We start from the raw sequence: 26,078 nt of genomic DNA, 5'->3' as shown, positions 1-26,078 counted from the left end.
ACTTAACATTTGGCCCTAAATCCACTTTCTCATTTTCTGATACTCTTTTGCACTTCCATAATGATCACTGTTCAAGGGGCCTTCTAATAACAACACAACAGCTAATATCTATAAAGCACTTTTACAGACCTTATTTTACGTAATATAAAGCATTCAGCCTCACTTTTCTGGGTGCATTTCATTTGCTTGTGCTGATCCAGATGTCAATTAACAAGTAATCAACACTTTCAGCTTCACGTGAGCAGGGCACCTGTGTGACGGGTGTTCTCCTCAGCACTCAACAGACAGGACACGTCATTCTCAACATAGATAACTGAGTTAAGAGACCTCGGTCAGTTACATTTAAAAGGCAAGGCTTCAAATTATGCCTTCTGAGGGAATTCAGTGTGATCATTACGATAAGTAAACACATCAGGCATTGAATATATATGCTGAGCCAAATGTAATAAAGGAAGAAAGAAACTTTTTCTTCTCCACTGTGTCGTTTTGTTTTGCAACTCTAAGCGTTACTGCATGCTATAATTCTCCAGAATGACGCTTAATTCTTCAGCTAAAATGCTGTATCAGACATATTTCAAACTAATTATTTGGCATTATAAGATCATATTCTGTTCTCTAATAGCTTTGCAACATACTTTTTCATGAGAGCATCAGTGATTTCCAAAGATAAAAAAAAATGATTAAAGACAAATAACGATTATCTGGCTGGGTTGCCCGAGCTCATTGCTGTGTGGGGCTGAGCCTCTGCTTTGGGAAAGTCATTTTATGCCCCGCGCCCTGGGCACTGGATTCTCCTGCTAATTAAACAGTCACATTATTTTCTTTCTTGCTTGCTTTTTTAAAACAAAGTGTATTATTTTTCTCTTATGGCAAATTAAGAGAATGTAAAACAGCAAATATAAGAACCAAAGTCACTCTTCTCTCCCCCCTCCCATTTATCCACCTATAAATCTTTATTGAGTACTGATTATGTGTCAGGCACTGTTTTAGGCACTAATACTGTCATGACTTTCTAAATACCCATTTCAACTGAGATTAAGATCTGTGAGTAAAATGTCCTGTAATGAAAGGGTAGCTAGCGAGGTTTGTCTTTAGTCTTCTGTCCTTTTATCTCTGCCTCAGTCCTTCCATTAGTTCCTTCACTACCTTCCAGAAATTCCCTTCCCAGCACATTAGGACTCTGGGGGTCTTTGGCCTTCTTTAAGCTGACATAAAACTTCTTTCAAGAATGGTGCTGATAAGACTTCATGACTAAGAAACTAAAAAAGAATCACGACTCCTGGTAGCTTATAGCAGTCTGGGGTTTCTGGGCTTCTTGGGTGCAATAAAGGCAGTTTTAAAGCCAAAAGATGAAAGCGAGTATATGCTTACCTATGATAATGCTACATGAGCTAGACAAAACAGAAGCTTTGCTTGGAATTTCTATTAGTCTTTGATGTATAAAAAGAGGAAAAAATATTACTCAAGTACAGCTTGATAAACAAAATCTTTGACAACAATGTAACCAAGTGGTCAAAATAAATCTCATCTTCTTTATTGGTGAAATTTCCAGCACAGAACTGAAGGCGGGTGTGGGCTAAGCCTGGTAGGCAGGTTCCTATTGCTGACCTTGCCTAAATATTTCATATTTTCCATGGTAGTAGAAAGAAAGGGGAGCAAGTGGAGTGTGGCAAGGAGACTGCTGGTAATCTGCTTTCCCGGACACTGTGCCTGGTCCTCTGGCAGCATGGAAACTGACCCAACTTGCTTAATGGATGTCATCTCATCTTGCTGACCTGAAAGGGTGCCTTCTTTGGGTATTGGAGTCTTGAGTTGCTCAGAGATCAAAGAGAAGAGCCCTTCCTCCAGATTTTGAATATCCAGATTTTTCTCTAAAGAGATTTTTCTTCTATGCTTCTCTGGGCTGCTGTTAATTTGCAACCCAACTGAGTGGGTTAAAAATGTCTTTTGATCACATACCAACATGTGGTCATCAGAACAGTGGTGACATTCAACCACAAAAGAAAACCGGGGAGGGAAGAATCTCAGAGTGACCTTGGTGACAAAAGGGACTTCCGCAGTGAACCCTGTATCTCAGGCAAGGGTGCCACACAATGAGCAGACTGTGACTGGCTGACATTTCATCAGTGAGTCGCTGCTCAAGTATTTGGAGGGGATGCATTGATCCCACTCTTGTGGAAACCCCCAAAAGCTCTCATAAAATGCCTGCTTTCATTTAGCTGTTGTTAAAACAACTAAAATTCCCTTCTCATAATTGTTGGGACATCTCAACAATATAGTCCTTTCTTTCCCAGCTTGCAACTCAAACAAATATTGTTTCATTTATTTCTTGCGGGTTCCCCAGCCTCATACCAATGTAAACAACTTTTCATGTCGAAAGGCATTTTCCAGGACTCCCTGAGGGTGGCAGTATTGTTCACACGTCAGTGACTGGTACAAGAAATTAGGCACCTGTTAGGGAAATGATTTAAGGAGCATGGATTTGCACTATCAAAATGAGCAAAGTATATAATGAGGAATGAGAATTCCTTTAGGCCTACAGTATAACTAATGCCTCTAAAGCCATTCATTCCAACGTGTATATGAAATGCAAAAATAAAAGATGAAACCTAAAATGCTCATGTCAACAGAAATAGATGAATAAAAGTGGCATTGCAAATACTATTTCAAATAGGCTCAATTCCAGATAATTACTTAATACAAGCTTACTACTCACAATGCCTTAGGGTCTCTAAGTTATCCACAGACAGCTGGCTGGGCAGATTTAGATGATGTCAATTCACCAGGAATTTTCCAGGAGGAGACAGGCTGCTCTTGCTCTCATCCAACTTAACTCTCCAAGAATTTGCAATTCTTATTAGTAAACACCCTATTGTCCTTTGAGTTAAATCATTTGAAGGTCATATAGCAAGACGGCTCTAACAAGATATTTCACACTTATGCTTACATGAAAAAAGCTTCGCAGAATAAACCACAGAATTGAGCAACTAGAATCGAGTGAAGCTCACTGGTAATCTTAAATGAGGGAAAAAAAAATCATTATTCATAGTATTGATTGGAAAGGGGACATCCATTTCTAGGCATAGTCAAATCAATCACTTCCTGTAATCACTGTGCCTGTGATGGTGTTTGGCATACCTGGTGATGATGTCATAGTGTCACCTAGGAACTTGGTAAATAATTGATGTCAGACCCTGAGGGGAAATTTCTTTTTTTTTCTTCCTTAAGATTGACTTATTCACTTTTTAGAGAGAGAGAGCAGGTGCACGAGCACATGCGAGTGGGGAGAGGGGCAAAGGGCAAGGGAGAGAGAGAATCCTCGAGCAGACTCCCTGCTGAATGCAGAACCCTGAGATCATGACCGGAGCCGAAATCAAGAGTTGGGCACTCAACCAACTGAGCCACCCAGGCGCCCTGCTGAGTGGAAATTTCAAAGGGATACATCAAGTGGCTGAATGGGCAAAGCCGCCATTTAGTTTCTACAAACAAGTCAGGGATGTAAGGAAAGCCCCTGGAGATGGAAAGCTGGGAATATCCAGGTCTTCCCAGAAGACTTCAGATTGAGACTTCCCCGATTTCCAGTTGAGTCACTTCTACCTTCTATTGTATATGGTAACTGGGGTTTTCCACTTTTTAGGATTCTCAGAGAGGAGGCACAGATAACTGTATTTGTATTTAAGTGACGAAAATAAGGCAGTGTAACTTTTCCAGTGATGAAAATAAGGCAGTGTAACTTTTCCACTCTGCGTTGCTTGATACAGCAGTGAGTTGCCTGACAGTGTGTCACGCATCAGTGTTAGCCATTTACTGAGTCCCTTACAAACTTTCCTTCCTGGAGGCCATTGATAATTTAGGGAAAGTCTGTAAAGAGTGCCATTTATAGAAAATTTCGAGTTAATAAATAATATATTTACTGAATGGTTATTAAATTCCAGATACTGTTATAGGTGCTTTACATTTATTACCTCATCTAATCCTCACAACATCCAATGGGGAAGGTACTGACATTACTTTTTCTTTGTAGGGAATGAGACTGAGGCTCAAAGGAGTTCAGTTTGCCAAAGCCATTAGTAGTAAGGGGTGGAGCTAGGATTCAAACTCTGTGCTTCCTTCTTAGAGGACAGAGCAGATAAATTTATGAACCCGTTGAATGGGCTTGTGAATTTATTAAATGCTCTTTAACTTACGAGTTTAGTTTGGCAGAGGGTGGTTGGTTAGCTTGGTTATATGTTGATGTCAAGACCTCAGATAAGATCCTTTACTTGAGGCCCACCATTTTGAAAACGCATCCCACTGGCTAAAAGGAATCAAATAGTAGGAGTGTGATGGGCTGACACTAACCCAGATTTTGCAGGGAAAAAGAATAGTACATTTTTTACTTTAGAGGACAATGTAGGAAGGCCTACATTTAGAGATGACCAGTTGATTTCACAGTGGTCACCCAGTGGTTCTACTCTCTAACAATGAACCCAAAGCTTTGCCTGCTAAGTAGCCACAGCTGCTGCTTCTGCCGTTACTGGAGCCCCTACACTCCCCAACAGAGTTTCCCCTACCAGATTTCTGCTTTCTTCCCATAAATGAGACCTGGAAGATGGGCATGTGCCCAACCATAGGCCACATAGTTGGATGCATTATTCCTTGAAGGAGAAGAATAAGGAAATATGCTCCAGTCACCTAACATGTAAACAAGAAAAGACCCCACATTCTTAAAGAGATACCTTCTGGCTTGGTTGAAGTTATATCCCAGTGCAGCTCAGTAGTGAACTCTCTAAGTGCTGTCATCCTGTGGTGTCCATGATTACTTGCCTGCCATCTACCCTTCAAGGGCCAATCCTGAAATCAATGTTGGTGCTATGCCAACAGAGATTCCACCTAGTTTCTTTAGTTAGATTTAGTTATTTTGCAGTAACTGTAGAACTGGAAGACGCTCACACGAAATCATTCCAGTTTTCCAGTCTAGGCATGGAATATGCAATTTTAAGCAAAGAGGGCCAAGGAGCAGGGAGGAAGTCAGATTTTAGTAGGGCTTCAGACAGCAGATATAGTCTGCAACAGGGCTCTACTACTACAACTATTTTTGGCATCACAAGTATGCACAGGCTGTACCAGGGAGTTAATATTATAAATATAATTAATAAAAGGACCTACATAGGCATTTCTCAGCATAGCACTTGCATAGGAAACACCTTGGGAGATTTACTACAAATTCAAATCTCTGAGTGACACCTGTTGAATCAGCGCCCTAATCTCTTAGCATACAGGCAGAAATTAGGAGAGCTGATTCACAATTTAAATGGAGCTATGGTTCTCAAAATGTAATTCTCAGACTAATAGTATGAGCACCACCAGAGAACTTGTTAGAGATACAAATTCTTGAGTCCTACCTTAGACCTATGGGTCAGAAATGGATTGGGCCCAACAAACTGTGATTAATAAGCCCTGCTGGTGATTCTGATACATGTAAAGTTTGGGAAGCCCTGGAAAAAGAAAGTTCTCGATAAGCCTATAATGACATGAATTAGCTGTTGAATCAGAAATATGTGGGGGGGAGGGCTCTGAGATCTGTATTTTTATTATGCTTCCCTAGTGATTCTGTTGTATACTTGTTTGAGAGCAATCGATCTAGAAGAACAAAAGTTTCTTTTCTTTTTGTCTTTTGCCAAGATATTTCCTGTTATCTCCAAGGCTAAGAACCAGACCATTCCTCTAGTTACTGAAAGCCCACCTACTTGGGCAAAGGGGAGGATAGAAAGATGGTTGTGTATATCCTTTACAAGTTTGGTGTAGATAGATATGTAAGTGTACATGTGTATGTAAATATTCAAAATAATGATCAACTCTGCCCAGAAGACTGTTACTGTACTATGTCTAAAAATTAACCAATTCTACCTTCACTTTACTACATTGTTTGAAATTTTACCAAATAGAGATATATTTAGGTTAATAAGCATTTTTAAAAAATTCAGATATAATGGTAAAAGATTTCACAAAAATAGAATGAACAATCATAAAATTTATATAGAACCACAAAAGACCCTGAATAGACAAAACATTCTTGAGAAAGAAAAATGAAGCTAGAGGCCTAAAGATTTCAAACTATATTACAAAGTGTGTAATTAAAACAGTAAGGTATTGGCATAAAAACAGACACATAGATCAGTGGAACAGGACAGAAAGCCCAGAAATAAATCTATGCATATATGGCCAGTTAGCTTACAACAAGGGAGCCAAGAATGTACAAATAGGAAAGGATAGTCTCTTCAATAAATTGGAAAAACTGGACAGCCACATGTAAAAGAATGAAACTGAACCCCCGTCTTCCACCATACACAAAAATTTACCCTGAGTGGATTAAATACTTGACTGTAAGACCTGAAGCCATAAAACTCCTAGAAGAAAACATAGGTACTACGCTCCTTGACACAGGTTTCAGCAATGATTTTTTGAACCTGAAAGCAAAAGCAAAAGCAACAAAAGCAAAAATAAACAAGGGGGACTACATTAAACTAAAATCTTCTGCACAGCCAAGAAAACCAACAAAATGAAAAGGCAACCTACTGAATGGGAGAAAATATTTGCAAATCATATATCCAATGAGGGGCTAATAACCAAAATATACAAAGAATTCATACAAAATGCATACAAAATCCCAAACAATCCGATTAAAAATTGGGTAGAAGATCTGAATAGTCATTTTCCAAAGAAGGCATACAGATGGCCACCAGGTTCAGTAAAAGATACTCAGCATCGCTAGTATCAGGGAAATGCAAATCAAACCACAATGAGATATCATCTCATACCTGTTGGAATGGCTGGTAACAAAAACGCAAGAAACAACAAGTGTTGGCAATGGTGTGGAGAAAAGGAACCCTTGTGCATTGTGGGTGGGAATGTAAATTAGTGCAACCATTGTGGAAAACAGTATGGAGGTTCCACAAAAAATTAAAAATAGAACTACCATATGATCCAGCATTCTACTTCTGGATTTTTATCCAAAGAAAATGACAACACTCACTTGAAAGATAGCTGCATCCTCACGTTCATCACAGCATTATTTACATTATTATCCATATTTCAAGATAGGAAAACAACCTAACTGTACATTGATGGATGAATGGATCAAGAAATTGTGACATATATATATATTGAGAGAGTAGTAGTATTCCGCCATAAAAAAGAATGAAGTCTTGCCATTTGTGACAACATGGATGAACCCTGAGAACATTATGCTAAGTGAAACAGGTCAGACAGAGAAAGACAAATATCATATATCATCTCTCTTATATGTGGAACAAGCTCATAGACACAGAGAATAGATCGGTAGTTGCCAGAGGCAGGGTTGGGGGGTGGGTGGTGGTGGGAGAAATGGGTGAACGGTTTTGTTTTAGTTTAAATAAGTTGAAGTTTTTTAAAAAGAAAGTAAATGTATATGTGGGTGTTAATATTAGAACTTCTAGAGATCACCGATCTTGTATATTTCTTGTATATAATGGTACCTGTTTAGTATTTCGTACCTTTTCTCCAAATGACATTCATACATGCAAATAGATTTCTTCCACATGCTAAGATAGGCACTGTTCACTACCCCTTGGAATTCTACGCAGGAAGGTAGGGAACTCGACTACCACGATCAGCTCCAGCAAGATATTGTTGGAGGCCAGCAGCCCTTTGTTATAGCTCTTTGGCTTGAATAAGCAGGCCTATCTCATGGGGCCAATTTTTTAAGAACCTTGGTAAAGTATTACAAACTGCCCAGAAGACCCATAGATCCAATCTCTCTATAGCCTGTCTCTCACACATCACTTGGTATATACTGCCAGAGCCAGCCATTTTCCTCATAATCACCTGAGATACTAGGTATAATCATCATGGCTGGACACCACCCAGACTGCTGGCAAGGTTCAATTCATCTTCTAATGCACCCTATTCATTGCCAGGAAGGGCGGGAAGGTGTTCTGCATCCTTATAGAAATGACACTGATGTTCTGGTCAAGCATAAAAACCATGGGATTTTCTGGCAAATTCTGAGGATCAGATTTGGTGTGGTAGGCCCAGACGCTTACATAAACCAAGGTCATACCTGTGTGTGAAGCCTGCTGATAGAGCAGCCTCTGTTGGGTGAGGCGCAGACTACTTCCAATGACTTGTGCATGCAGAACATGATAGAGTCTACTGCTGTTTTCTACTATCCATGTTTTTCCCACTCTTTGTTCTCTTCTGTCTGGAACTAAGACCACTTTCTTACCAAGATCCATGCTTTTCCCACCAAACCTCAGAATCCTACCAGCAACACTGCCTTTGTCCCTGTTAGCCTGCTTCAGGAGACCTCTCTCCTACCTTGTTCCATCACCTCTTTCTCAGGCAATCCAGATGTGCCATCTAGGGGAAGATGTTTTCTTGCTAGGAAGCAATAGATGTACAGCTGTGTGAGAGTTCAGTAACTGACACTTGGGTTCCTGAAAAGCATATCTACTCCCTTTCTGTGCTCTAAACAAAGCCCTCTATAAAGACATACATCTTAACCATCTGGGATTGCTACCTTCTCTTGCTGTTTCGCATTTTCTAGTGTGGTACCTGTCGATGATGAACAGCTCTTAATGCAGTTGATACTTTAGGTACCCACGGTCTCATATAGACCAATCAGAATGTTGGGTAGAAGGCAACCTTCCAGAAGTAGAAACAAAGAGTAATGCTCTTCAGCTTGTGTTGTGCTCTTGTATCTTCCAGTGAAACTGATGAATCTGATCCTACATGACCTTTTGGGCAGAAAGATCCTTAATCTGATTTGGACCTTATATTAAATCATTCCCTGAACAAACATTGAAGCTTGCATAGCATTCTCCTTGGGAAAATCCCAAAGAATGTGAGTTTGGAAGCCCATAAATACGACATTGTGTCAGGAAATGTAACTTCCTGAAATTAGGTAAGATGTTAGCGATTTTGCTCTGAGACTCACTCTCTAGAATAATCAAAGATGGCCAGAAGTTATTGGTGATTTATTCCCCACTGTTATACTCTCAATAGGCTTGGTAACTAATTACAAGAAAAGCAGAAGAAACATATCTGTTCTACACAGCTAAGATCTTTCTGAAGCAAAGGTCTTGTTCACTTCTGACCTGATCTGCTTTACCCAGACCCCAACAAACCCACACCAGTTATACTGAAAGGAATCACAGTCTCCTGGGCAGGGCTTACTGCAGTGACCTTAGGATCTGAGCCTACCATTCTCGGCTTCTCTCAATCAAATTGATTGCACTCTGCAGGAATGGGAGTTAATAGTTAAGAAATTATTTTCTAGTAAGTTGTGGGGACATTACATTGAGATTTTGCGTGCCTTGCAGAAGTGCTGAGACTATGACAGTTTAAAGCTGTTGGAATATGATCAGATTAGTCTATTCCAGACCAGCCTGGCCTCCTTCCTCATGTAATTAGATCTCATCAAACATGTGCCAAGCAGCTACAGTTGGAGGGCTGATGTTCTCTCCTGGAAATGGGTGGTTCCAAAGGAGGTTCCCCTCAGGAAAATCTCTCTCTTGAGAACTTTGTCCCTTTTAAATGCACATGGCATTTCCACCCAAGTGACAGCGAAACTACATAAAAATCCACTGTGGATATTGGTACAGTGATTCCTTGTTCTTTCAAACTGGTCTCCCTTCACTCTACCTGCTCACTGTCATCCTCTTTGCTCCTCTGGCTTCTCCTCTCATTTTGAAACTGATTCTTGGTTTCTGCTTTTCTTTTGGCTACTTGAATTTGGCTACTTCTCTGTTTGTTGTTTTTGTTGTCCTTTGCCAAAATATTCTGAATTGGAAATTGATTCCGTCTGGGGACAAGACTTCAAAAATTTTCTCATCTGTTCCATATGCTGAAACTATGGATAAGAAGCTCTCCACTCTCCCCTCCCTTGAGTGTAGGGAGGTTGGCTCGATTAGTGTTTTTATTTTTAGTCCCTTAAAATGCACAGGGCGTATCCATGTGTATGGCCAGAGGAATCGTGTCACCTGGTAGCTCTAAAATTCCTCTGATTTGCCTCACCTTTCCTATTGCTCCCATTTTCTGACTGTTTTGCTATCCTTTGCTCATTGGCTTTCTGGTTCTCTCTGATTATTTTGGCTTTGTGCCTTGGCTCTACCATCTTCTTCCTTTTAAACAAGCCTGCAGCCTAGGACTTTGCAAACTTTAAAACAAATATCTGTGCCAGCTCTGATGGTGCTCGTCTGCGAGATTATTCCATCTTGGCTCTGGGTCTTACTCAGCACTAGCTTTGCCTAGCCCCGCTGGCTACATGCACGTTAGACCATGTTGACAGGACAATAGTGTTGATCCTTTTTCTGTAAGTTCAGCTTTCAGGTGATTGAAGGCAATGGTTTCCCTGCAACGCCTTTCTGCTCACGAATTCTAGATCCTTCATCTATTCACATGACCTCATCTTTTAGTCTTTTTACCACCTTGAACCTTCTCTGCTGCATATACTCCAGTTTATTCATACCCTTCATGGCAAGTGGTTCTCAGAACAAGACAAATCAGAATCACATTGAAGATACCATCATGCCATTTGTTCCATGCACTAGGGTAGTCCTTTAACAGAGCCCAAGTTCATATTTGAAATTCTGGCATCTCTTTCATAACACTATCATTAATGTTTAACATTTGGCTAGTGAAAATCCAGATGCCCTTCTATACTATTCGGACATACCTTACCCTTTCTATACTGTTTGGACATACCTTATCCTTTCTATAATTAGACTCTCCTCATTCTTTGAAATTCTTATAAAGTCTTCATTCTAAAAAAAAAAAATAAACAACTTGATACTAAGTACAATACAATGCTTTTCAGACTATGCTCCAGCGGAACCTGGAATTCTTCAACCTACACTTCTAAAATTAATCCATGTGCTTGCTTATCGATTCACAGAATAAATGAAATAGAAAGAATTTCCTCAAGGTTTAACATATTTTTTAAACACATTTACATCTGATGCCCCCTGTCTAGCAGTGCTCAACTATGCAAGTCAAATAGTTACATTAGTTTTTTCCCCCAAAGCAATATTACTTCCAGTGCTTTTGCAATAAGTCAGTTTTAAGAAGCTGCCATTTAATGTATTACAATGTATCCCTCCCCTTTTCATGTAATTCACACATCTGATCAAAATGGCACCATTTGTTATTAATTAAACTGCTGAAGATACCTCCCCAGTGCAAACAAAATACACTAATTTGTACTCTTTTGGTAAGGTCAGTCAGTGAGTGGGAGTTTGCCCTCAGTCTCTCTCTCTCTAGACATTTCTATTTCTTCTATAAGGACATCATGAGACCTTATCAAAGGCTTTCCTGCAATTCAGATTCATCTGAAGCCTTCCTTTCATCAACTGATTATGTGCGTGTGTGTGTGTGTGTGTGTGTGTGTGTGTGTGTGTAATCAGTTGGGCATGATTTGTTCTTGATAGGTCCCGTGGTATCTTCTAGTATTCTCCACATCCCCTTGTATATGCTTACAATTCAACCTATTAATATTCTATCCCAGAAATTTGCCTGGATTTCACATCAAGCTTCTAAGTCCGTAAAAGACAAGCTCCATCTGCATCTTTTTTTTAGATAAGAGGGAACACATTTACTCAGTCTCCATAATTCCACAAAGTACTACAAATTTGTAAGGAATACTACACCACAATATGTGTTTTTTACTGTCACAGAACCAAACCACATCAGAGATGCCAGGTGCTGCTTTATTATACCTTACCCATCTATCAATATTTCTCCTACGCTTTCCAGAATAAAAATCAAGTTTGCTGACAAAGCAGTCTAATGCAAAATCCAAATTGAGTTCCTTTTTATCTTGTTGTCATCTGTTAACACTATGCCAGTAGCCCAGGCAGCTGATAAATTTGTTATTCTATTTACTTTTGATGAAAAAAAAAAATGTTTGCTCTAGCAATTTCTCAGCTATTTGAAAGTTTTCAGTATTTTAGTATCATTTTTAGAGATTCAAACCAATTCCTTCTCTTTTCTTTCCTTTGTAAGGTATCTCCCCCAATCCCTCTCTTTTGCATATGCTTGCAGAAATGTGTTTCTAGAGGCTTCACTAGTGAAGGGCATTGATCTCTTTAGCTACGCCCTCTCTTTGATTCTTATTGTGATCATTTGTAATTTTATTGTCAGGATACAATTTTTTAAAAAAAATCTGCCCACTCTCATGAGTCATCTTCATGTTTATCATGTCAGGTATGAATTAAGGTGGAGGGAGGAGCATATAGGCTTCTTCCTCATTTGGCTCATTTTCTAAGATGCATGGGAAGGAGGCTGGTTAGGAAGCACATAACCTTCCGCCCAAAAAAAGAGAAACATAAATAGTAGAAATGGGACTTTAAAGTCTTCCCACAAATTGTTTAGTTGACTAAAAATAGCTAATGGCATTTAAATTCAGTTTTAAGGAAAATCTTTTGAAAATATCCGATTTCAGAAACCACCTGGTTCCATGGTGTTAGTTTCTGCCTGCCCCAATCCTGCTTTGCGGCCACAGTTATAACCTGCTCCCTCCTGACTACCTTGTCTCCAGCACATTTTGTTTATTCTCATTCCTGCTCCAGTTCCTTATTGGGACTGCAGCCAATTCCTGAAGTATCTGCACATAACTCCTGAAAATTCCTTTCTGAGCTGAACCTATTTCCCAACCTCTCTCACACTGACCCAAAGGATTTGCTTTGTTTACGACTCAGACATGCATCTGACAGAACTGTTGGTGGCCCACAGTCCTGCTCCCAGCCCCATCACAGTCTTTAGATATTGACATCAATCTAGATTTGTCCGTAGTTCATGATGATCAAAGATGGTGACTGTTCCAATGTTGGCCTGCTTCAGGCTCATTAACGAGTTCTCAGAATGCAGGAAGTTTAAGAGGGAACATTTACTTTTCGCTGGAATCAATATAAAATCGGTTTTCTTTTTTTTTTTTTTTTAAAGATTTTATTTATTTATTCGACAGAGATAGAGACAGCCAGCGAGAGAGGGAACACGAGCAGGGGGAGTGGGAGAGGAAGAAGCAGGCTCATAGCGGAAGAGCCTGATGTGGGGCTCGATCCCATAACGCCGGGATCACGCCCTGAGCCGAAGGCAGACACTTAACCGCTGTGCCACCCAGGCGCCCCTAAAATCGGTTTTCTACAGAAGTTTAAACGAAATCCATGGCTATATTCAGATTCTAGACATTTGACAGGATTTATAGTTTTGAATTGAAAAACATTTTGAAAGGTGAAGTGTGTACTTGGCCACATGAAAAAATATATATTAAAATAACACAAAAATTCCTTATTCGATTGATAAAAGATCAAATACGCAGTTTGGGTGAAATTTTGGTCTTCTTGCTGAATATGTCTATCAGTAAAATTGAGTGCCAAATGTCATTTGAATGTCCAGGAATTATATTTAAAATTTTCAAAACCATCCAATTATTTCCATTTTAGAGGGGAGGAAACTGAAATTTGGGGACGTAATTAGAATGAGATTTTTCAGCTAGTAACTTCCAGAACTAGAAAGTAGGGTGACCAACCCTTTCAGTTTGTTGAGATTGCCCTCGCTTTAGAACTCAAAATCCTAAATCCTGAGAAAGCCCTCAGTTCCACGCAAACCAGGACAGTTGGTCACCCTACTAGTGAGCCCAAATTTGGAAAATTCTGAAGCCCATGTTTTTTTCCTTTAATTGCCCAACTTTTATTGGCTCTTTTGAGTTCTGCAATATTCATATAAAACACTTCAGTTGAATATTAAATAATCATCTGCTGGAAAGAGAAACAGAGCCTTTTAACCTCTTCAAGGTCTACCAGTGAATTTTAAGACCTCTTACTTTTGACATACCAGGACTTTTTCATAACTCATTACTTTCTTCTTTGTCCAACTTCCAACTGAGTCAAAACACTTAATCTCCCTAAAATACCCCTTTAATATTAGTGACATTATACTGATAAGACTTGCTTTCTTGATACTGATAAGACTTGCTTTCTTGGTAAGAGCTTGTTTGAATTTAACTCACAAATACAACAATAGCGTTGTCATCCTGAAAAGAGGGAAAAATCATGGTGTTAATTCTCGTGACTAAATTTCTAAGTGTTTTAAGCAGCATTTCTTTGGTGAAATCAGCTTGATTAGAAGGATTTGCTTTTTTTCTTTTTTTTTTTTTAGTTTTAAAAGAAGTCATGAGGATGTAATGTACAGCAGGATCTGTACTGTATACTTGAAAATTTCTAAGAGGTAGATCTTTAAATTTCTCACAAGAAAAAAAAATTCTGTAACTATGTATGATGACAGAAGTTAACTACAGGATTTTTAAAATTCTTCAGTGTGGATTTTGATATTTCACGTTTCATTAAGTCAACATGAAAGACGGGAAGAAACCTTCCTAATTAGATTCATAAATCATAAACTAGAATTAGCATCACTACAAAATTTTAATGAATTCAGAAGAAAATGCTGCATTTCCAAGTATAAGATAAAAATTTTCCATTTCAATGAAGGAAAAAAAAAAGTCTTGGGGTTGTGATGGTCACGTGAAGAATGCAGCCTAATGCTCATGTTAAATCTTCCCAACTTTCTCTAGCTAGTATCAAACAGCTCCATCTTTGCTCCTCATAGAGACGTTCAGATTTCGTAACAGCAGCTGTTACTAGGTTTAGTGTCAGGCTCCCCATCACACTGTGGAGCCTCCCAGCTGGGTTTATCCCTCCAAAATGCTACAGTGTAGCATTCATGCCACATAGAATCAGGACTATCCCAGAGGGTAATTAAAAAGATTATTTCTCGTGGGGAACAACTTTATAGCTTCTCCTCTCTCTCACTTGGTCTTGCTGGAGAAATAGCCACGAGAAGTTTGCAGAAGTCAGGCATCTCTGGGAAGACTATTTTAAAGAGGCCTTGAGTTCCCAGTCCATCCTTACCGGGTGCTTGTTTTCGCTGAGGACTGGATTAGAGTGGCGAACAAACACAGCAGCTCCCCCTTGTCTACGGTTTTAGTTTCGGTTTTGCTTACCCTAATTTCAGTTCCCTGGTTGGTGAACCTCAGGCTGAAAAGACATACTCCTCCTTCTGACGCCGCAGCGTCATAACGTCAAGAGCCGCCCAACCTGCGTGCGGCACAGCGCCTACGTCATTCACGTCATTCACGTCATTCACGTCATTCACGTCATTCACGTCATTCACGTCATTCGCGTCGCTTCCTCTCACCACGGGGCATTTTATCATCACAGATCATCGCCAACAAGTACGGTGAGTATGGCTCAATAAGATACTTTGAGAGAGAGAACACGTTCGTATAACTTTTATTATAGAGTATTATTGTAATTGTTCCATTTTATTATTAGTCATTGTCAGTACCTTACTGCGCTTACCTTATACATTAGACTTTATCATGGGTATGTGTATGTGGGGAAAAAACATGGTGTGTATAGGGTTTCATACTATCCGCGGTTTCAGGCAACCACTAGGGGTGTTGGAACGTGTTCTCCGTGGTTACAGCCCTTCTCTCCTCTCAGCAGCCTTCTCAACTGGAGAAGTGTCTCTGTGTTAGAAGTCAATACCACAAAGGGTTATTGAACACCTGCGAGGTGCTAGGCACCTCACTAGGCATTGTGATACAGAGGTACACATGAAAAGGTCATGGTGCTCATGGAATACTCAAAGTGTAATGGCGAGAACCAGCACAATGCGTAGATAATTACTAGAAAGGGCGGTAAGTGTTAACACGGGGAAAGGAGAGTGTTGCCGAAGACCAAGAAGGGACAATTATAGGTGACATGGGACAAGATCGGAAAAGAGGGCTGGCAGTTGGAAGAGAGACTGGAAAAGGGGTTAAGTGGTTTTCCAGTGCCCAAACCAGCCCTGGCCAGCCTGGAGCAGACGCTGGGTGTGAGATCACAGGGAAGACCGCTGCCCCGGGCAGGCCTCCCTCTTGTGGGCACTGCCTCACAGCACATTGCATGCATCTGTCAGCTGCCCAGGATTGGTTCCTGCCCCCACTGAACTGAGAAATGAGTTTTAGGGTCAAATTCCTCACTCAAAAATTCATTAATCTCCTCCAGTGGCTGGTTACATTTTTTTTTTTTTCAGTCCTCAGCCCCCTGAGCAAGAATACCTAGGGTTTGTTCAGCTGTCACTCTTTGTTCTTCGGCCTAACATGCTCCCAGCGTGGGTTTCTCTCCTCTGTCTTAGGGCCTTGTCTGATGTTACATTAACTCCGTGGGCATTCTGCAAAGCCTGGAGCTAGGAGTTCATATCCCAGGAAGGTTCCCCTCACAGACTTCACATTCAGGAAGCCAAGATAAGGGCTTGGTACTTGACTGACAGCTGTACATTGCCTTTTTCCTTTTCCTGAGAGGATGGAGCCACTAGGATAGAGATGGGGTGTGTGTGTGTGATAAACTATTAAGCTTTTTGAGTTATGAAATGTTTTGAAGTAAGAAATATGTGCAATGTGTATTAATTTACATTCTGGTATTGAATGCTTTTCATATAGGTGTTTCATATAGGTGTATGTGTACATTTCAAGAAGGTGACAGAAACAGCTAAAAGGTGACCCCATTACAAGTACCTTCTTGAACAGTGACAGGAATGCAAATCCCACATTCACAAGTTTTGTCAACAGGGTGATATTAATCTGTTCAAATGATCTAAGGACATCGATTTTCCATTACTCCTCTAAAACAGTGTCGCATGAACTGGGATCATCGGAAGGGAGGGAGTCTGAGAGTATTTCTATTTGGGTGTCTGAGTTACTAAGGGAGACAACACCACCAGCAGAATGCAAAATGTTTGGAATCTTAAAAAAAGTTAAAAATAAAGCAGGGACATATGGAAGCAACAGCAGGACTTGTGCTCAGACTCCAAATCAGTGCAGAGCATGGGGTGTCTGGAGTTAGGTGCCTCTTGCAACTCTGCCAGGCTACCCTCTACTACGGAAGGCAAGGAGGGGCGGGAGACCTCTGTAGTGTTGCTGAGTAGGGATGGCAAAGGCTGCATCTTCTATCATTCAGACACAGAATTGCTTTAAGTAAATGATAAAAAAACTCATTGAATCCCACTATTCTAGCCCAACAATTGCTTTTCTTTCTTCCAGTTTAATCCATAGCTTCAATCCCATAGGGACATTTTTTTCTTTTTTAATTTTGCTGCCATACTGCATAAGTAATTGTATGACTTGCTTTTAGGAAAGGAAAACTTCAGGAATATTTATTTCAGGGACATTTTCCACGTTGTTCCAAAGGCTTTATGTTTATCATGTTTAATGACTGAATAATACTCCATTGACTGGACGCTTCGTAATTTATATACCAATTCCCTTGTTGTTGGACGTTTAGGAAGGCTATTGTTTTTGGCAGACTTCTGCTGCTGCAGAATTCCCAGTGTGTGGGCTGAGATGGAAAAGGAAAGATCATTCCAGGGCAAGCCAAGATTAGATGCTGGGGAGCATGTGGACAAGATGCCAAAATTTAGTCTATGGAGCAGAAGTGGAGTTGGGAGTGGATCAGGGTTAGAATCCAGTCTAGTACAGGAGAGCTTATTCCCTACCCCTTCTTGTTTCACTTATTTGTTCCCTTTTATCTCCATTCACCGATCCTACTACTCCTCTTATCTTTCCATAAATAAGCATTCCAAAGTGTTTTCCAGAAGTAGCTATCCAGAGGTTATTTGTAATTCCAGTGAGGGTCATTGGGGCAGGCTTTCTACTGGGCTCCTGCCAGCATGGGGGTGAGGGGTGGGAAGGGCATGGGGAAAACCCTGGTCAGAGGTGCTAGGTGGATAACGCTGCTTGATGCTGGAATTTACCTGTGCATAGATAAAAGATACAGTCTTTAAAATCAGTTTCTCATTAGTGAAGGTAGACTGAGCTATGCTAATAGAAGATACCAAATATTTAGTGACTAAAGGACAAGTGGTTTCTTTGTCTTCTAACAGCATAAGGCTGGTGTTCAGGTCAGTGGGGTGGAACTTCTCCATGCAGTCATTCTAGTCTGCTCTCTTCAATATGTGGCCTTCTAGGATCTCTCTGAGTATCTCCACTCCTGCCCACAAGAAGGGCAAAGAGAATGAAGGAGCATGAATGGGAAATCATGTGGGCCTAGTTTGCAAGTGGAGACATCACATCCATTCACATGCCATTGTAGAGAACACAGCCATGCAAGGAATGTGATCTAATGGCATGGGAGCCTGGGAAATGTGGTCCCAAAGAGAAAGAACAAACTTGGGGGGCAGTTAGTGGATCTATCCAACCAGTGGCAGTACATGTGACATTTTGGCCCCCCATCTGCCTCTTTCTCTTTTGTCTTATTTCCCAGTTGGTTCAGAATTTTTGCAAACAAGGGCACCCTCTGAGAACTCCCTAAAAGACTCCAACAAAAATTATTTTGGCAACGCACTGGTATTACTGATATGAATATACTCTCTCAGCGATGTGAGGGAATGGAGGAGGGAGGTTGGGGAAAGCTTGAGAAAAGAAGAGGTAGAAAATACTTCTGTGCAATGGGATCTATCTAAAAGTCATGCAAGGTCATACCCACCATGGGGCCATGTTCTCTGTTCTTAAAGGTACAACTTTATCTTTATTCACAGCTCATAGGCAGACATTTCAGTTGCATGGACCAGCAACTATTCTTTAGCTGGTTATTTTATTTTATTTTGTTTTATTTTATTTTAATTTAAACTCAATTAGCCAACATGTAGTACATCATTAGTCTTTGATGTAGTGTTCAATGATTCATTAGTTGTGTACACCCAGTGCTCATTACATCACGTGCCCTTCTTAATGCCCATCACCCAGTTACCCCATCTTCCCACCCACCTCCCCTTCTACAACCCTCAGTTTGCTTCCCAGAGTCAAGAGTCTCTCATGGTTTGTCTCCTTCTCTGATTTCTTCCCATTCAGTTTTCTCTTCCTTCCCCTTTGATCCTCTGCACTATTTCTTATATTCCACATATGAGTGAAACCATATAATTGTTTTTCTCTGATTGGCTTATTTCACTTAGCATAATACCCTCCAATTCCATCCGTGTCGATGTAAATGGTAGGTATTCATCCTTTCCGATGGCTGAGTAATATTCCATTGTATATATAGACCACATCTTTTTTATCCATTTATCCGTTGAAGGGCATCTCAGCTCCTTCCACAGTTCGGCTATTGTGGACATTGCTGCTATGAACATTGGGGTGCACGTGCCCCTTCTTTTCACTACATCTGTATCTTTGTGGTAAATACCCAGTAGTGCAATTGCTGGATTGTAGGGTTAGCTGGTAATTTTAAATTCAGACTTTCCTACACGTTTCCTCACCTTCATTCAGTGAATCAACACTTACTGGGTTCATGAAACACCTTCTATTCTAGTGCAACTAGTAAATATAAAATATCAAAGGACATCAAAGTTTCAAAATAAAATGAATTTGAAATTGTCAGAATCAAAGATAAACTATGAGTTATAGAATGCTTTTAGGATAGAAGTGATTGAAAAAAATGACAAAATAAAATTTGATAAAACAAAAGCTAAGAGAGCTCTTAAGTTCTAAAAGTAGGTTAGGCAACTGAGTGGATTAAAAATAACTACTTTCTTCTTAAAAAGCATTTCACTAATCATGAGCCAGAGAGAAACAAGCAGGTGGAGCATCTTCTATGAGTTCAAGAAGGTGTTTGCCAATAGCAGTCTTTACAAGGGCAGGGAGAGAAGAAACTCTGTTCTGTATTTCTCCGGTCTGTGCTAACCTGCTTCCTTGCTGTAGCCCTGTTCTGAATTCTAAGCCCTTCGTGCCTAGTAAGCAGCAGTAAGCAGACTCCCTGAACTCAAACTCGGCAGCTCCGTTTGGACTGTGTGACCCCACATCCCACTGGCTTTTGGGAACTCTGGGGTATGAACAGGAATCCTCACAAGGGCCACCTCTCATTGGGTGCCTACCGTGTGCCAGCCACGAGTGAGAGTCACTTTATGGCCATGTTACATTCAGTTCTCATGGCCTCCCTGAGAGGGAGGCACTATTGTTTCTTCCACTTTGCATATTCATAAAACTCAGGCTCCAGATATCGAGCTTCCCTGAGGTTACATAGTGAATTAGGGGCAGGTCTGGGATAAGAAGCCAGGGTCATTAATACCCGAACTTGAGCAAAAGCGATTACGCTCTGCCACCTTTCCTTAGAGCCACAGAGCAGGTGCAGGCCCACATTCTCAAGTTACAATATGCACACCCTTATTGTTGTTGTTGTGTGTGTGTGTGGTTTTTTTTTTTTTTAGTAAAAATACTGTCTTCATTTAAAAAATCCTCCTCTCCATGTCCCTAAAACCAAACCAAAATCATTTACATAGGTATCTCCTGAGATATTTGTTGCCTAAAGTATTTAAGATGAAGAGGTGTGTAATTTGCATAAGGCACCTCAATTTTTCACACTAGGGGCACCTACCTCAGAGACATCTTTTCCATTTTAAATGAGATGAGGTATAAGGAAATCTCTGTAAACTAAACAATTAAATACAAATGATTATTGTAATTGCTATGTGAATAAATCTGGAAACATATGAATGTGTTATGAAATATTTTATGATAAAAACAAGTAATTTGGTGAGGAAATGCTTCCAAAAACTTTTTAGGTCCTCCCCAGTTTTTCCCCAATCACTCAATTTATGCATTATGCACTTTTTTGAGGGAGTTTCTTGTCCACCATCTGTCATCTGAGCCTCTGGGATTGTGTACAATCCAACAGAAGAGTGAATTGCAGTGGACAACCTGCGATAAGATTTTGTGGTTTTGGTTCAAAGACTCTTCTAGAAGGATGGAATATTAACGCTCTGCAAATGAAAAGCTGTTAATTGGCTGGCAGAGAATTAGACTGGTCTTATTTTTCATCAAGGCTTAACTCCTCTAACTACCCGTATTGTACTCTTAGACTGAAATGGATCACTGTGTTAAAATAAACACCCTCCTCTTATTATCTGAAGTGTTTTAGCTCAGTAATTTTAAATGAAACCTTGTCATTTTAAAAGTTCAAGAACTCTTTAGGTCTCGGCAAGGATTTGTGGATCCTATTCTGAAAAGTTGAAACGGAAGCCATTCATTAAATGTCATTATTAACCAAACAATCTTGATGAGTGTAGATCTACTGAGCGAAATGTATGCAGATTTTCCTCAGAAATAAAATAACCGAACATTGTTAGAAACAACTGTGAGGTTGAGAAATCACAGTTCTGTCTGTCTCCAAATCCTTCCAAGGCTCCTGGGCCTAAACACAAATAAGAAGTGGCAGTTTCCTCTTAAATAGAACAAAATGCATTCTGTAGTCTGGCCGTGAAGTTATACTTAATGGCAAAAGAACTAACCGAATCTGTAACAAGTGATGCCTTTCCCGGGCTCTTGATTTCCTTGTCTTCCCATGCACATGGGTTTCCAAAGGCAACGTCCGCCTTGCCTCCTACTTTCTTTAGCTGGGTATTTTTGTGTGAGATGTTGTTGTAGTATCAGTCATACCTCGGTCTTCAGCCAATTCAGCAGCGTTCCCATGGAGACTGTTGACAGCAGAGAGTGTGAATTGAATCATCCAGTCATCCCCAGAGCTTGCTGTGCTCCTGTTGTTGTGAGAGCTTGGTGGTCTATACCCAGCCCAGCAGTACCATGATTGGTGCCATCATTACTTTTCTAAGCCCCTTGGCCAACAAGGCATTATAATCAACATTTTACCGACTGCCTGTAATACTGTAATAGCCCCCAGCTGGGTTCCCTGATTCCATTCCTGTCCCTCTACAATCTATTTTCTGCTCAGCCACCAGAACGATCCTTCAAAAATACAAAATCCAGTAATGTAAAATGGGGCAGTTGCTGTGGAAATGGTAGGGTGGCTCCTCAAAAAATTTAAAAATAGAATGGCCATATGAAAATAACATATGGTCGTATTACTCTTATAAGGCTTTTCTGAACCACTCTGTCTAAAACGGCACCCTTGTCCCTCTGTTCTCGTACTCTAGGTTTGTTTTCCTTCACAGTACTTACTACTCCCTGATCATTTTTTTGTACGTGTATTTGTTTGTCTATATTTGTCTATCTGTCCAACTAGAACATTCGCTCAGTGAGCTGGAGGATGTTGTCTGTCCTGTTTATCACTGTATCTCCAGTGCCTGGGCCCGGTGACTGTTGTTGAATGAATGATGAAAGAATGAATAAATGAATCTTCTCCAAAGAGGGTGCAGGGAAGGGATCGGAGGGTCTAAAGCAGAGGGCAGATGACTGTGTCTGGACAGCTGTATGAGTGGCTAGGTGGGTATGGTCCCTTGTACAACTAGGTCAGTCCTCCCCCTCCTCTCACTTAATAGAATTTAGGGCCACCCTGGGTGTTTGGGGAGACTGAGGAGGGCTGCTATTATCACCTTCTCTTATTGCCTGCATTGCCTGACATTCTTCAGTTAACACCTTCCTGTTTCCATGTCTTGTCTGGATCTCTGCCTCTGAACTTGGGTTTCAAAGAATTAAAATCTGAGCCTGCCATCTGCATTTTGACAAAGGCAAGCCCAGCTGCTTACAGGTGGTGTCGTTGCCACCACCTCTAGCAGAGGTGCCAGCCACTTTACTGAACTTTGTTCAGAGAACGGAGGAAAATGCATGTCTGGTCTTTCTACTTTAGGCTCCAGTGTTTGATAAAACGTTTGCCTCTTCTCCTGTCTTGAACCCTTGAGGGCCAGGCATGTTCTTAATTCAAACCTTAACCTTTGACCCTTCACCTCTCCCTCCCAGGCCCAAGTGACTCTTTATGTGCAGCTGGATTATTTTTTAATACCTATTTAATACTCCGGAGCTCTTCCTATAGTAATAGTCTCTATCACCTAGAGTAATCTGCCCGCATCCACACCAGAACAGCTGTGATGACCTGTCAGTTGTCCCGGGGGTCACTTTAACTTTGTTTTGGTTGTGACACAGGATCGGGGCCTGGGAGTCCTCATTGGAGTCCAGGCTGATATCCAGCCCAGATACATTTGCACTTGGAAAGCCGATCACACACATGTGGTCGAGTGTTTTGTTTTTTTTTCTCAGATGTTTTTGTTTCATCCATTAAAGTTGAAATCAAGCCTGGAATGAGTTTTTCGGGCTTTTACTAAAATGGAAGAAGGTGAGTTATCAGATGTATAGATTAGAAATCCATAAAATTCTCTTTCTAAACTTAAAAGTTGTCAGGGCCCATTTTTATCCAAACTGGTATGGCTTCCTCGAGGAAAAGATGTCTAAGGTGAGAGCAGAGGAGGAGTAGGTCTCCTCTGAGCAGAGAATGGGGGAGGAGGGAGTGCAGTGGAGAAGAGAGAGAATCAGGTATGCTAGGGAAGCCACAGGCAGCTCAGCAGGCCTTCCGTGGGGTAGGTTTCATGGGCAAGAGCTGAGCAGGGAGAGCAGACACCAGGCCGTGGAGGGCTTGATGACTCATGTTAAGGGTTCAGAATTGTACTCTGAAGGCAGTGGGAAACAGTGAAAATATTTAAAGCTAAAGAGGGGACAATTTTTTTTTTAATTAAAAAAAAAGTCTTCCTTGGGGTGCCTGGCTGGCTCAGTTGGAGAAGTGTGTGATTTTGATTTTAGGGTTGTGAGTTTGAGTCCCACACTGGGTGTAGAGATTTCTTAAAACTAAAATCTTTAGGGGCACCTGGGTGGTTCAGTCGGTTAAGCGTCTGCCTTTGGCTCTGGTCATGATCTCAGGGTCCTGGGATTGAGTCCCGCATCGGGCTCCTTGCTTAGTGGGGACCCTGCTTCTCCCTCTGCCTGCAGCTCCCCCTGCTTGTGCTCTCTCTCTCTCTTAAATAAATAAATAAAATCTTAAAAAAAAAAGAAAAAATATGTTCTCATATTCACAATAACAATGGTCTGCTTCATTGCAGGACTGGGCATATATAATAATAGGGAGCACTTAATAGCTCAAGTGGATCAAAGTACCATTTTGGTTCTGTCCCACTGAGTAGAATCTCATATATATTTGGTGACTGGACTAACTCCATGGGAGCTGAGATGTACTGAACCATTTTTGTGATATCCCCAGATCTCACTAAATAAGAAAAGATCCCACACAAGAAGAGATAACAGTCTGTCCATAAATTATATCTGTAGGTTCTTTCTTTGGTGTAAGGTGGAAGAAGAGGCCCTTTCCAGAGTACGTGCATACAAGTATTCTTGTAGTCTAAAGATTGCTGGATTGATATTGTGTCTGCTATAATGAAAATAAGGTGTATATCAAAACCACTGCCAGATTAAGGAACTTCCACAACTTGTCTCAATTCTTCAAATAATGGAGCAATTTCCTTTTCGAGGCTGACAGTTAGTCCTGTACTGGCATTACTGCTGGCTATGAAGCCCACCACCAAAAGTCAATGATTGCATTGAACGGCGTGGTAGGTATTATAGTAACAGATAATACTTTTATTTTTTGAAAGTCCAAGTTTGCTCCCTTGGTTTGTTGCAAGGGCAAAAGTAGGTAAGAAACCAAGTCTGAAAGCATGCTCTGAAGCACTATCATTGGCTGCTTTAATAACAGGCACTGTGTGTGACATGACAATAGCACGGAGCCCTTCAACACCGAGTAATTGTTTATACAGGAATTGCCTTAGGTCATCTGCCATGATGAACCCCTTCCTCCTGCAGGATCTCCCTTCCTGGCTTTCTGGGCTGCTGTGTTCTCATAGCCCTAAATTCAAGGACAGCTTCAAAGACAGTGTGGATCTTAGGGTAGTTTTATTTTTAACTTTTTGAGGAGCCTCCATACTGTTTTCCAGAGTGGCCGCACCAGTTTGCATTCCCACCAACAGTGCAAGAGGGTTCCCCTTTCTCCACATCCTTGTGAAAAAGGCAATCTTTAGGAGCATCTGGGTGGCTCAGTGGTTAAGTGTCTGCCTTCGGCTCAGGTCATGATCCCAGGGTCCTGGGATTGAGCCCCACATCAGGCTCCCTGCTCAGCGGGGAACCTGCTTCTCCCTCTCCCTCTGCCTGCTGCTCCCCCTGCTTGTGCTTTCTCTCTGTCAAATAAATAAATAAAATCTTAAAAAAAATAAAATCTTTAAAAAAATCTTCCTTTTGCTACTGAATGAGCTATGAATCACAGGGGAGATTTGAAGGTTGGGTGGAGGTTATAATAGTAGAGAGGCATGGGGAGCCTGGGTTGCTCATTTGGGTTAGGCGTCTGCCTTCAGCTCAGGTCATGATCCCAGGGTCCTCGGATGGAGTCCTGCATGGCATCTGGCTCCCAGGGACCCCGCTTCTCCCTCACCCTCTGCCTGCTGCTTCACCTGCTTGTGCTCTCTCTCTCTCTCTCTGTCAAACAAACAAACAAACAAATAAATAATAAATAAAATCCTTAAAAAAATAGGACGGAGGCAAAAGATGGAGGTAGCTTGAACAAAAGTATGGAAATTGCAGTGGAGAAAAGTGGAGCGATATTTAAAATAGACTTTATCTCATTTCCTAATCATTATTTTTTTAACAGACTTTATTTTTGGGAGCAGTTTTAGGTTTCCAGAAATATGGTGCAGAGTTCCATACACCAACTGCCTCGGCGCCCCCCTTCACATGTACACTGTTGCTCCTGTTATTAACATCTTGCCATTAGCGTGGTACATTTGTTACAATGGATAAACTTACTGATAAATGATTAGTACCTAAAGTCCATTGTTTGCATTAGGATGTATTCTTTGTATCATACAGTTCTATAGGTTTTAACAATTATTGCACAGAATAGTTTCACTGTCCTAAATATCCCTTATGTTCTGCCGATTCATCCCCTCCTCCTCCTGCTAAAACCGTGGAAACCGGTGATCTGTACGCTGTCTTGCAGTTTGCCTTTCCAGAGTGTAGTACAGTTGGAATCACACAGTACAGACAACTTTTTCAGCTGGCTTCTTGCACTTAACAGTGTGCACTTAAGGTTCCCCTGTGTCTTTTCATGGCTTGATATGCTCTTTTTTTTTTTTAAATCACCAAATAACATTGCATTGTATGGATGTACCACAGTTTCTCTCTTCACATACTGAAGAACATCTTGGTTACTTCTAATTTTTTGCAATTATGAATAGAGCTGATATAAATATACATGTGT

General features: G+C 40.8%; 1 pseudogene; it reads right to left on the bottom strand.

The window, feature by feature from the left end:
* Positions 1-24,240: 24,240 nt before the first annotated feature.
* On the bottom strand, positions 24,241-24,609 carry LOC113262029 (ragulator complex protein LAMTOR3-like; annotated as a pseudogene).
* Positions 24,610-26,078: the final 1,469 nt, after the last annotated feature.

The sequence above is a fragment of the Ursus arctos genome, unplaced genomic scaffold (genome assembly GCF_023065955.2).
Source record: "Ursus arctos isolate Adak ecotype North America unplaced genomic scaffold, UrsArc2.0 scaffold_27, whole genome shotgun sequence".
Classification (NCBI taxonomy): Eukaryota; Metazoa; Chordata; class Mammalia; order Carnivora; family Ursidae; genus Ursus; species Ursus arctos.
The sequence above is the reverse complement of the archived record's forward strand: the minus strand, read 5'-3'. Positions and strand labels throughout refer to the sequence as shown.